Below are 13,543 nucleotides of genomic sequence, written 5' to 3'. Positions count from 1 at the left end.
AGGAAGGTGAAGGACCGAAAGCTGGAGAATTTAATGCCAACAAAGGATGGTTTGTTAATTTTAGAAAGAGGTCTGGCTTTAAAAATGCCAAGATAACAGGAGAAACAGCTTCTGCTGACCAAGAGAAAGCAGAAGAGTTCCCAAATGCCATTAAGAAAATAATTTAGGAGAAAGGATATCTGTCCGAAAAGGTTTTTAACGCAGACAAAGGTGCCCTATTCTGGGGAAAAAAAGTCACAAAGGACATTTATTAGTGAAAAAAAGAGAAAGAGAGAGAGAAGCGACCACCAAGATTTAAGGCAGGAAGGGACAGGCTAACACTACTGTCTTGTGCAAATGCAGTCAGGTTTATGGTCAGGATTGCTCTCATCTATAAAGCTGCTAACTCCCGAGCCTTGAGGAAAAAGATTAAACACAAGCTGCCAATCTTTTGGTTATAAAACAAGAAGGCCTGGATAAGAATGCAATCCAGAAAAAGGACTGGGGGCTTCCCTGGCGGCGCAGTGGTTAAGAATCCACCAGCCAATGCAGAGGACATGGGTTCGAGCCCTAGTCCGGGAAGATCCCACATGCCGCGGAGCAACTAAGCCCGTGCACCACAACTACTGAGCCTGCACTCTAGAGCCCGCGAGCCACAACTACTGAAGCCCGCGTGCCTAGAGCCCATGCTCCGCAACAAGAGAAGCCACCGCAATGAGAAGCCTGCGCACCGCAATGAGAGTAGCCCCTGCTCACCGCAACTAGAGAAAGCCAGCGGGAAGCAACAAAGAGGAAAGAAAGGAAGGGAGCGAGGGAGGGAGAAAGCGAGAAAGCAGGAAAGCAAGCAAGCAAGCAAGAAATCTTGCCAGTAAAGGACTACTTTTTTTTTTAACATCTTTATTGGAGTATAATTGCTTTACAGTGTTGTGTTAGTTTCTGCTGTATAACAAAGTGAATCAGCTATATGCATACGTATATCCCCATATCCCCTCCCCCTCATGCGTCTCCCTCCCACCCTCCTTATCCCACCCCTCCAGGTGGTGGCAAAGCACTGAGCTGATCTCCCTGTGCCAAGCAAGGACTACTTTTTAAAGTTCTTTTGATATTGGACAATGCCCCCTGGCCACCCAGAACCCCATGAGTTCAACAACGAAGGCATCGGAGTTACCTACTTGCCCCTGAACACAATGGCTCCAATTCAGCCTCTAGATCAGGGGGTCAAAGGACCTTTAAGGCTCATCGCACATAGTACTCTACAGAAAAGACTGTCAATATCTATCGAAGAGGACCTCCATAAAGAGATCATGAAAGTCTGTAATGGCACCAATGAAGATGCCATTGTTGTTATTTAAAAAAAAAAAAAAAGAAAAGCCGTGAAAGCCATCAAGCCCGAAACAATAAATTCCCACTGGAGAAAACTGTGTCCAGTTGTTGTACATGACTTCACAGCATTTACAACAGATCCAGTCAAGGAAATCATGGAAGAGTATAGATATAGCAAAAAAAGGTGGAGGGTGAAGGGTTTCAAGGTATGGATCTTGGAGAAATTCAAGAGCTAACAGACACCACACCAGAGGAATTAACAGAAGACGACTTGAAGGAGATGAATGCTTCCAAACGAAACAATGAGAAAGACGACATAAAAACAGCAGTGCCAGAAAGCAAACTGACAAATTTGTTTATTGATAATCTGGCAGAAGGGTTCTGGTTATTCAAGAATGCTTTTGACTTCTTTTACAAGATGGATCCTTCTATGATACAGGCACTGAAACTAAAGCAAACTGTGGAAGAAGGATTGGTACCTACAGAAACATTTTTAGAAAAATGAAAAAGCAAAAAAAGTCACACAAAAATTATATTTCCATAATGTTATACCAAGCATTCCTGCCTCTCCTGCATCCCCTTCCAACTCTTCCGTCTCTGCCACCCAAGACAGCAAGACCAACTGCTCTTCTTCCTCCACCTCCTCACAGCCTACCCAACGTGAAAAGAAGGATAAAGACCTTTATGATTATCCACTTCCACTTAAGGAACAGTAAATAATCATCATGCCTTACAATTAATAAACTTACCTGTTGTGTGTGTCTTCACGTGAAAAATCTCATAACTGTACAGCAAGAAATGTTATGAGACGTTTCTGTGTCATCATCATCACCATCACCTAAGCATTCATCAAGTAGAACACAGTGTGCAAGACTTGTATTGAAGTAGATAGCCAGCCCTTACATAGGCATGGGTGATATTTACTATAAAGTTAATGTCTTAGTTTTCTTACTGTTTTATATCTTGGCTTTCAAAGAATTACATTACCATACAGTATACCTATCTCTCTCATAATTGGAGAAACTGTATATTAGCCTATCATCACAGGTGTTTTTTTTTTTAATGTAACAATGTTTACATACTGTATTGTGAATATGACTGCAATATTGTATGCCATAATTTTATAACAGTTTATTCACTAGTGTAAGGGCTAGGCTACCATGAAGCAACCATATCAATTATACTAGGCTACCGTAAAGCATTAATATTGCTGCTTCTTTGTTATCAATGTATGAATCATTATACCTATAAATAAATACGAATTCATTTTTCACATTATCTTTTCATTTTTGATGTCTAGTGTTAGTAATACATATAACATCTACGGTGTTTTGTATCGTATGAGACAATATTGATGTAGCTACTGATAGACAATTCATCTTGTAAGCCGATGACATAAATTTATATCAATAAATACAGTACAGTACTAATAAATGTATTTTCTCTTCTTTATGATTTTCTTAATAACATTGTCTTTTCCCTAGCTTACTTTATTATAAAAATGCAGTAGGTAGTACATGTAACATACAAAATATGTGAAAATAAACTGTTTATGTTATTTGTAGAGCTCCCAGTCAACAGCAGGCTATTAGTAAAGTTTGGCGGGAGTCAAAAGTTATATGCAGATTTTCAACTTTGCAAGGGGTCGGCGCCCCTAACCCCTGCACTGTTCAAGAGTCAACTGTATATGTGAAGCATGAACCAAATCTGTAAAATACATTTATTTTTTAAGACCTAAAACACATCAAAATAACTATTCACTCTGTAGAAGTTTATGGGCCATTTTTGTCATTCTTTATCCTCCCTGTATTTTCTAAACTTCCTAAGATGAACAGTTTCATAATCAGAAAGATGTCACTAACGTTAGTATCCCATAGTGGACTGTATATACAGAACGTTACTGTGGCAGAACCCCAAATATGCAAAACTGTGTTCCTTATTGTAATGTCACTCTTTCCCAGTGAGGGTTTCATTCCAAGGTGATACAGGAGGGTATCTGATGTTTTGTCCCACAATATACACCAAAACATTTCACCTAGTTGTAGAGCCAGTTAGAGCCATGTGGGGATATGTTTCAACCATAAAGGAATCATTAAAAAGTCATAAATCCCATCCGCCCTACTCTCTGATAGAATTCTATAATTCTGTTACCAAACCAAACTCAATACAAAAAAGTTAACACCAATTTTCCAAGATCACCTTATTATCTTAGAAACCACAGATTCCATAAAACAAGTCATACGGAACAAGAAATCCTGACTTACAAATGCACTGTTTTTCAAGTTCCTGACTATTTGCTCAACTTAAAAGTGCTATCTGCCCCTAGCCATCAATTTAATTATAATGTCTATATTCAGATGTAAGAATTGTTAAGTACTTCAGTGTATTTTATATCTTCACATACAATGTGCATATATACAATATACACTATACTACATAAATTATACAAAATGTTCCTCAAAATATTAGAGTAAGTTATAAAGGTTTTGGCAAAAAATATGTTCCAGCAGTAAATGTCAGTTCAGTACAATGAATTCCTCCTTAAATAACATTAAATTACTCTTTATTTTGTTCACCTTGCAGAATTATACTGAGTTAACTTTCATATATTTTGTCCACTTTACTTTAACAAAACCTTTATTCGGAAGTCCAACTTTCAACGCAGTCCATGTTTTTTCCAGTAAAATTAACTTATTCATTAAAAATCAGTTTGTTGTAAGAGCTAATTTTATATACATGTTAGAGTAGCATTCTATTCTTAATTTTTCTCAGATAATCAAACTATATTAGAAAACACTAACATCTCATTTATTAGAGCTAAATAAACCAGATCCTTCTGAAGTCAGTAAACTTCAAAATAAATTCATCCTAGATATTTGGGGCTATTTTTGCCAATATATGAATAACCATCCTGATACCAAAGACTGAAATTACATATATTTAACTGATCAGTTCTACTAAGTCATCTCAAACGGCACTAGCACTTGCATGGTTAACTCATCCAGCAATCCATTTCCAAAGTGTCTCAAAAGATTTAATACTTCAAAGAAGCCTCATCAGGATGAGCAATGAAAAATCAACTGGAGCCACAAGAGATTACAGAATACACAAAGAGATCTGCCAATTCAACATTCTAAAAAGAGATGTTGCAGAGTTGGGTCAGACTCAGCAGCCCAGAGGCATGTGAGAACTTATGGAACTAGGCTGGTTCCTGGAGAGACTATAAAGTTCCAAGCCTAAAAATCTCAATGAAATGGATAAATTTCTATTTTAAAGAAAAACTAATTACTCAAGAGATTTTTTTAAAAATCAACAGATCAATAATCCAGGGATAAAATCAGAAAGTGGTCTAAAAAAAAAATGACCTCAAAAAAGTTACCAAAAATAGTTTGTTTTAAAGGTTAATTCTTTCAAAACTACTATAGAACACAAAACAAGCCCACAAACCTTCACTATTTTAAAATAATCAGTATTTGAAACAATTTGAATGTTATCAAGACCAAAGACTGCACCCAGAAATGTACTCTCAAGTAGATAAGGTGCTAAGGAAAAGGTCAACAAACAATTCAAGGGCATAGTTAGATAATTAGCTACCACAACCAAGCAAGGTCTATCATGGCATAGATCTAATCTTGGAAAATCTAATTTATCATATAAATAGATGTAATACGAAAAACCACATGATCCACAGATTCTAAAGTAAGCATTCAATAAGAAAGTAGCCTTTGTGTGTGAGTCTGTGTGAACCCGATCCCTCTCGTCCCAGTAAAAAGCCTATATAGCATGCGGTCTTAAACCTCGAGCTTTTGCCCTAGGAAACATAAGCTTTGAGGCTAAAATAGCAATTCAGTTTCTCTCAGGATGACTAGATTTAGAACATGTAAGTTCAGAACTAATTTATATTAGGGTAATGGTTCTCAACCAAGATAATTCTGCCCCATAGGGGACACTCTGGACTGTCTGGAGACATTTTTGGTTGTTACAACTCAGGGAATTCTACTGGCATCTACTGGGTAGAGAGGCCAGGGATGCTGCCTTAGCACCGATGAAAACACAGGACAGACAGCCCCTCAACAACAAGTAATTTCTGGCCCAAACTGTCAACACAAAACTGCCAGTGTTGAAAAGCTGTGTTAACAGGGGAACGTGCTACATACAGATTTTCATCCCACAAATTCTAATAGAATAAAAAAGAACACAATACACACGCGCACACGCGCACACACACTTTCAAACAAAAGGAAGGAAGTGGACGGGAGGGAGGGACGGAAAGGGAAGTGAATATCAAAATTATGGAGAAAAAGAAACTTCTAGACTAAAGCAAACAAGTTGAAAACTGGGGACAAAACATGTGTAGCAAACAAGACAAAGAATTAAGAGTATCTGTTAGAACCGAAGAGAAAAATATGAAAACCTAGAATGAAAAACAAGTAAAAGAAAGTGAAGTATTTAAAAAGTACCCTAAGCCACTCGAAGCCACTCTAAGAAGTTAACCCTCACTTTAAAACAAAACAAAACACAAAAAACAACATTTTTACTTAACAACTTGGCTGCAGGAAGGGATGAAGAAGGAAGGGGGGGGTAGTGCCGGTGGAGTATTTTTTTTCAAACACAAGTTTTTCTTTAACAGCTTTATTGGAATATAATTGCTTTACAATGGTGCGTTAGTTTCTGCTTTATAACAAAGTGAATCAGCTATACGTATACATATATCCCCACATCTCCTCCCTCTTGCGTCTCCCTCCCACCCCCGTAGGTGGTCACAAAGCACCGAGCTGATCTCCCTGTGCTATGCGGCTGCTTCCCACTAGCTGTCTATTTTACATTTGGTAGCGTATACATGTCAATGCTACTCTCTCACTTTGTCCCAGCTTACCCTTCCCCCTCCCCGGGTCCTCAAGTCCATTCTCTATGTCTGCGTCTTTATTCCTGTCCTGCCCCTAGGTTCATCAGAACCTTTTTTTTTTCTTATTCCATATATACGTGTTAGCATAAGGTATTTGTTTTTCTCTTTCTGACTTACTTCATTCTGTATGACAGACTCTAGGTCCATCCACCTCACTACAAATAACTCAATTTCGTTTCTTTTTATGGCTGAGTAATATTCCATTGCATATATGTGCCACATCTTCTTTATCCATTCATCTGTCGATAGACACTTAGGTTGCTTCCATGTGTTGGCTATTGTAAATAGTGCTGCAACAAACACTGTGGTACGTGACTCTTTTTGAATTATGGTTCAACACTTAATTTACAAATAGTGATCTTTTTAAAAATAAAAATGTCTGAAAACCAGGCTTAAAAATCTTAAAATTCAGAATTTTTTAAAAAGATTATGCACAAAAATATTAATGGCAGTACTATAAAAGTTTTGACTGTTCTGCCCTCATAAACACATATTTTTTTGGATAATGAAATATCACCTAATGAAAAAATAATGTAAACAATTTACACAAATTCCAAATAGGTTTGAGTTGTATGAGCAGTCACTAAGGGAATCTTTACTTTGGTTTGGGTCAATACAATACAGATAAATAGCACAATGGCATCTAATTGGGTGTGTCAAATTAACCTTATTTCTATTATAGCACTGGTTACATTAGACCACTGAGAATTAACCGTTGTTTATTATAGCAAAGGTCAAAATATAGAAAGTTATACAAAAATTAACAAAAATATACTCCAATATAAGCTTTATTGCCAAAGAAGTAGTTATATGATAAAAAACACTTTAATGCTTCCACCTCTTATTTCTCATTTAAAAAAATTTTTTTTTAATATTTTTAGTTTTTATTTTCAGGATTAAATTTTTTTTTTACCATAAACCAAAAATTTTTACCAGAAATTTATTTCCATGACTATCTTTACCATAAATGGAGAAATGAAAAACTGATGAGCATTGCTTAATGCCATTAACCAATGACATTTCATTATTTAGGTCCCCTACAGTTACCCAGGGCTATTAGTCAAAACGCTAATTACAAGCACAGTATCATCCCTAAAGTTCTTTTAACTATATGTATAATATTATAATTTGTCATTTACTTCCTCAAGCTTGTTAAACACAGAACTGATAAGCATAAAATTTCTTATGTTTTTCAGCAGAGATAAGTAAATCCAGTCATTCTTAAGATATCACATAGAAAACCCACCCCTCCTTTCTGTGTTTCAAATAGAGTGTGAAAGTTTGCAAAGTACCATATACTCTTACCACATATTCAAGAGAAGAAAAGCAAATGTGGTATGAGGAAGTTTTTACACAGTATTACATTCCTTTAAACATTACTAAATCAGATCAATAGGTGACAGATATCCACAAAAATACCTTAAGCAAAGTTCAAAAATGAAAAAGGATTTTAATCTCACAAAAAACTGATTAAGAATTAGCCCAAAACAAAGAAATTACCATATACATGTGATTAATGTCTCCTCCCAAAATAATAAATCCTAAAAACAACAAATATACAAAATCTATCTAAAAAGCAAATAAGTTGGAAAACTCAATTAAATATTCCTCAGATTTTTAATCCACTATTAACTCTAAAAAAACACTAGAAATTAGTTTTAATCACATTTCAAGCCAGATTTTTTTTAAATACCAATGAATATTTGTCATGAAGTTTTATAGAACCCACCAAAAAAAAAAAAAGAAAAAAATCCTATGATACCCTACTAGATAAATGAGTAAAAGACCAATGTGTAACACACAGTTAAAATTTGTTGTCTTTTAAGAGAAAATAGTTACCCAAATAAATGAACAATGTGTAACACCAACTCACAATTTTCAGGTAATAAATATTTAAGGTTCATTTTTAAACCACACCAGGACATAATCATTTCAATTTATGTTACTTGCTCTGTCTAGCTCAACATTTTTCTCCTTTCCCAAAATGTTTTAAAAAATAATTAAGAGGAAATGCTTTGATCAATGCAAGTTTGATTCTGCCTTCTCCATATCCTGTCTGACCTTGGGTGAGTAACAATCTCTTTAACTTTAATTTCTGAATCTGAAGAATGGGAACAATGATATTTTAACCCAGAATGCTCTTGTGGGATTAAATGTTCAATAAAATGTCTAGCATTGGAAGCATTTCCTAAATGATAATAATTCGCAAAATATCAGCTAAAAAGAAATTTTAAGCTTACCGAAAAGTGGGAAGTTGCTATAAAAGACAATTTTACTCACTTTCTAAGCAGACTTTAAAAACATAATGAAGTTATACAGACAACTGCAAGAACCTATAAGAATAATCAGAATCAAGAAAAAATCTGAAGTAATTATTTGAATTTCTCTAAGCATCCACCAAAATCTCTAAGCGTCTTATGTTTCTAAGCATTCACCAAAAATAAATGCATGCATACAAAAAACAATAATTTAAATTCTTAGAGTCAAAGAAGTGTTAAATGCAAATGATCCCACAACACTATCTGGCCAGGATTGAGAGCAGGGGATTATGTTTTACTCATCTTTGTATTCCCAAACCCCATCACAATGCCTGACATATAGTATGTACTCAACAGCTATTTGGAGCATTGAAATGAAAGATATTACACTGGCTAAAATTTTAAACTCTTATTTAGGGACTTCCCTGGTGGTCCAGTGGTTAAGACTCTGCACTTCCAATGCAGGGGGCCCAGGTTCGATCCCTGGTCAGGGAACTAGATCCTACATGCTGCAACTAAGACCTGGTGCACCCAAATAAATAAATAAATATTCAAAAAACAACCTCTTATTTAGGCACAAGTATAATCATACTCAACATTCATTCAGGACTTCCCTGGTGGCGCAGTGGTTAAGAATCCGTCTGCCAATGCAGGGGACACGGGTTCGAGCCCTGGTCTGGGAAGATCCCACATGCCGCAGAGCAACTAAGCCCGTGTGCCACAACTACTGAGCCTGCACTCTGAAGCCTGCGAGCCACAACTACTGAGCCCACGTGCTGCAACTACTAAAGCCCGCGTGCCTGGCACCCATGCTCCGCAACAAGAGAAGCCACTGCAATGAGAAGCCCACGCACCGCAATGAAGAGTAGCCCCCGCTCGCCGCAACTAGAGAAAGCCTGTGCACGGCAATGAAGACCCAACGCAGCCAAAAAAAAAAAAAAAAATTCTTTCAGTAAATATTGGAGTGGCTGCTACTAAAAGGCACTTGTTCTAGGACCTGGATACAACCAAAAAAACAGCAGGGCAGGTTAAGGAGGATCAGAAATACCTATTTTCCATAACCCAAAGGACATCTCTCAGAGGAACAGTTAGGAATTCATTCTACATTTTATCGTGATTAAGAGTACCTGGATTCAGTATTTACTACTTTCTACTTCTGCGCTTGCTTCCTAATCTGTAAAATGAGAAAAATAGCAGTACACAAAAATGTATATAGATTTGTTGTGAGAATTAAATGAGACGATGCTTATAAAGTGCCTAAAACTGTGCCTTAAACAGAAGTACCTAATAAATATTCACTAAATATTAACACCTGTCATAATATACTACAATCTCCCCACTAACGATTAAGCAACAGGAGTGCAAGGATCTTGCCCACCTTCTTATTGAGTGCTTCTGTCTGTGCTGATAGATACAAACGTCTCAAGAAACATTGTCAAATTTAAACCAAAGTATTTACTGACAAGATAGAATTATAATTATTATTATTATGGAAAAAACAATTAGTGTGGAATATGATTAAAAAACTAGAAACGTTAGAACGTAGGGGGGTAAAAAAAAATCACATAATAGCTATTTAACAGTCCTTCAGAACTTTTTTCTGATTACAGACCTCACTGAAAATCCAACAAAAGATATAGACACTTCACCCAGAACAATGTCATCACACAGGTCCATGCAAAATTTTACATGTTTAAAACTGACAGGTTTCTGAAATATTTTTCCCATGTCATTTCTGAAAACTTATTCCCCAATAATTATGTCTGTGTTTTTCTTTTGAGCTCTTACCAACAGCATTCATGTCTTTGTGAAATATCACACTTAAATCTTACTTATCTCTGAAGTTAAGCATTATAAACTGAAAGAACAGGTCTCTTATTACTAAGGCCAAATTATACACTCAAGTCATTCAAATGTCAAACCAAATGTCATTCAAAAGTTTCAAATTCTCCAATACACCAACAGGCCGACTGCCAAAAAATCACAGTTTATTTAGAAGAAGAACTAAACTTCAAGCTTATTACGTGCAATCTATTAAACTGAGCATTTTTTTCCATGAGAAAATATACTTGTTATTTAATTACAGTAAATTATCGCTAATTAAATATATAATACAAAACTAATCAGATAAAGCCAAAAATGGTTTATTTACCATTAAAAAACCCTAAAATAGTTCAATTCCTTACATAACAATTTTAACTGCGTAATACTTTAAAAATATTTTCATATATACTCTCGTCAGATTCACAAAAACCCTTAATATTTACATTCTAAAATTGCATTTCCCAGCTGGTAACCACCAGCCACAGGTGACTACAGAGCATGTGAATTATGGCTAGTCCAAACTAAGATGTTTTTTATATATGTAAAATACACACCAGATTCCAAAAACAGAAAAAAATGTATACTAATTAATAAGTTTTTATGCTGAACATGTTGAAATAATGTATTTTCTTTAAAACAACATACCCATAATATTAAAATTAATTTCACCTTTGCTGTATTTTTCAACATGGCTATAGAAAAATTTTAATTATATATGTAATTTATCAATTTAGTATGCCTCAAAGACCATATGTATACTTGCTTCATGATACCCATTTAATATCGTATAATTTTACAGTTCAACAACATTGTTCAAGTTATTTTAAACAAACTTTCTGGAGCAAATTAAGTCTTTATGCTTAAATTTATTTAACAGGATAAACTGGAGAATCATAAAGATCTGTCTCATATGCAAAATAAGTAATTTCCCCTTTATTTATTAGAAGTATGTAACATCAGTGTAACATACACAGAGTAGTCAATCTGCAGATCCACCTGGCAAGATGTTTAATATCCCAGATTACTGATTCTCTACTAAAGGGACTTAAGAGTCTCAATGAGTCATACAGAAAGGGTTAAAGAGTTCACAGTTGACCCTTGAACAACGTGGGGGTTAGGGGCGCCAACCCTCCTCACAGTTGAAAATTCAAATATAATTTACAGTCGGCCGTTCGGACGGGCGGTTCTGCATTCACAAATTCAACCAACCACAGATCCTATAGTACTATGGTATTTACTACTGAAAAAAATCCACATATAAGTGGACCTGCGAAGTTTAAACCTGTGTTATCCAATGGTCAACTGTACTTGTAAAAAGAAAGTTAGACCTCATCCACCCGAATTACTCCAAATTAAAACATTACTGAATCACAGACTTAGTGGACACACAGCAAGCTCCCAATTTTCTGCTAGTTACGAAGAGTGTTAAATTCTTTTAATAGAATAAAATAAGTGATGGGGTCTGTGGCATCCATAAGCTCAGGGCAAGTAAGGTTATTACACAGGAAAAAAAAGAATAACAAAGGAATTTTTATTTAGGCTTTAAACTGAGATTTAATCATAAGTTCAGTTGGGTTGTATAGAATACAAAGAATACAAGAAATTTAGGAAATTTTTGTGGGAAAGAGGTTATCTTGAAATTTAAAGTATAGCCTTTACGTTTCCATTTGACATTCATTCTGAAAATTCTGAACTCTCAACAGATTTATTTTCATCATTTAAGGTAATTTTTAAAATTTTTATTGGAGTATAGTTGATTTACAAAGTTGTGTTAGTTTCTGCTGTACTAAGGTAATTTTTTTAACTGCTTCATAAAATGTGTTTGATAAGAATGGTCTAATTAGTAAGTAAGTAAAAATAGAGTCTTCATCTTAAATAGCTTGCACACACATGTACATATGCACCCACATACACACACCCCAAAAGAGCAAGGCAAAATACTCAACAGGGTACATTCTGCTGCAGCAGAGCAGGAGTTTTAATTAAAGTCTAATAAAAAACTTTGATAGTAAAACACATTTCTAACTAATTAAAGTGTAACAAAGAATTAGAATAAAAAAACATGCAGAAGAATATACATTTGAAAGACCAACTTTAAATATGTTTCCTAAAAACATTACACGCTACTTTAGCCAAGACTGTATGGTCTCAATTTTACAAATATATGAACTTCTATACTTATAATCCAAAACAAACAATTTGGTACTTGATTATTAGGATAATCATGATAAATACATATACTCTAGGAATGGTACTCTTATAGTTAATAAAGTCAGTCTAGATGTTAGGTAAAGTTCTGGCCTCCTCAGTACTGGGGCACTGATAGACACTAAGAAGGTTAGGACACTTTTAATATTTCAGGTAAAAGGATCTTGAAGATACCAGTTCAAACGAAGGTGTGCTTTACTCTAAAGACAGTACCAGGAGTAGAGAAAAAAATATCTTGGCTACTGCCAAGTACTCACTATGTCATTGGTCAGACTTAGAGATGAACACATCCTATTTGCCTTCCAACGCAGGAATCTATATCCTGATCTTCCTTATACTTCTCTTATTACATTTTAACATTTCTGACACTGGAATATATTTTCTTAATGTACTATGGTCCCTTTCTTATTTGGATTTCTAATGACTCACATGTTAAGTTTTATTCCTATCATGTTAATTCTTATTCCTATCACAACACTCTTAGCCATCCCAACACTCCGATGACACTCATCAACAACTGTAGGTAAGGAGACATGGGAGCATTTACATCAGAATCTCCTGTGTGAAATTTTTAAAAATCCAGATGATTCTAATAATATGCCCAACCCCCAACACTGTTGTAAACTACCTGAGGCACCAAAACTAATATTTGTCCTAATTCTCCTAGCACCTAGCATGGCATTAATCACATTCCTCACATTAAGGCAAATACTTCTTGATTAATCTCTCATCCGAAGCTCCTTTCCTTGACAATGTGACCTTTCTCTTAATAGAGAGAACCTTTCTCTTAATGTTGGTGGTAACTGTTATTGTTACCATACTTGAAGTATTTTTCTCCTAGAAACTCCTAGTGATTAGATGCCACACAGTCACCCTCTGAGAATTACCTGGACACTGAATCATTAAAAAGAACCTGAGGGACCTTCCCTGATGGCGCAGTGGTTAATAATACACCTGCCAATGCAGGGGACACGGGTTTGAGCCCTGGTCCAGGAAGATCCCACATGCCGCAGAGCAACTAAGCCCATGCGCCACAACTACTGAG

General features: G+C 35.5%; 1 protein-coding gene and 1 non-coding gene across 3 annotated transcripts in view; one reads left to right on the top strand and one right to left on the bottom strand.

The window, feature by feature from the left end:
* The window catches only part of CD2AP (CD2 associated protein), a 114,214-nt gene that overhangs the window by 93,991 nt on the left and 6,680 nt on the right, over positions 1-13,543 (bottom strand). The window lies entirely within an intron of this gene.
* TRNAG-UCC (transfer RNA glycine (anticodon UCC)) lies at positions 8,889-8,961 on the top strand. The gene has a single exon. It is a non-coding gene; the product is annotated as a tRNA-Gly (tRNA).

Source organism: Eschrichtius robustus, chromosome 12, assembly GCF_028021215.1.
Source record: "Eschrichtius robustus isolate mEscRob2 chromosome 12, mEscRob2.pri, whole genome shotgun sequence".
Classification (NCBI taxonomy): Eukaryota; Metazoa; Chordata; class Mammalia; order Artiodactyla; family Eschrichtiidae; genus Eschrichtius; species Eschrichtius robustus.
The sequence above is the reverse complement of the archived record's forward strand: the minus strand, read 5'-3'. Positions and strand labels throughout refer to the sequence as shown.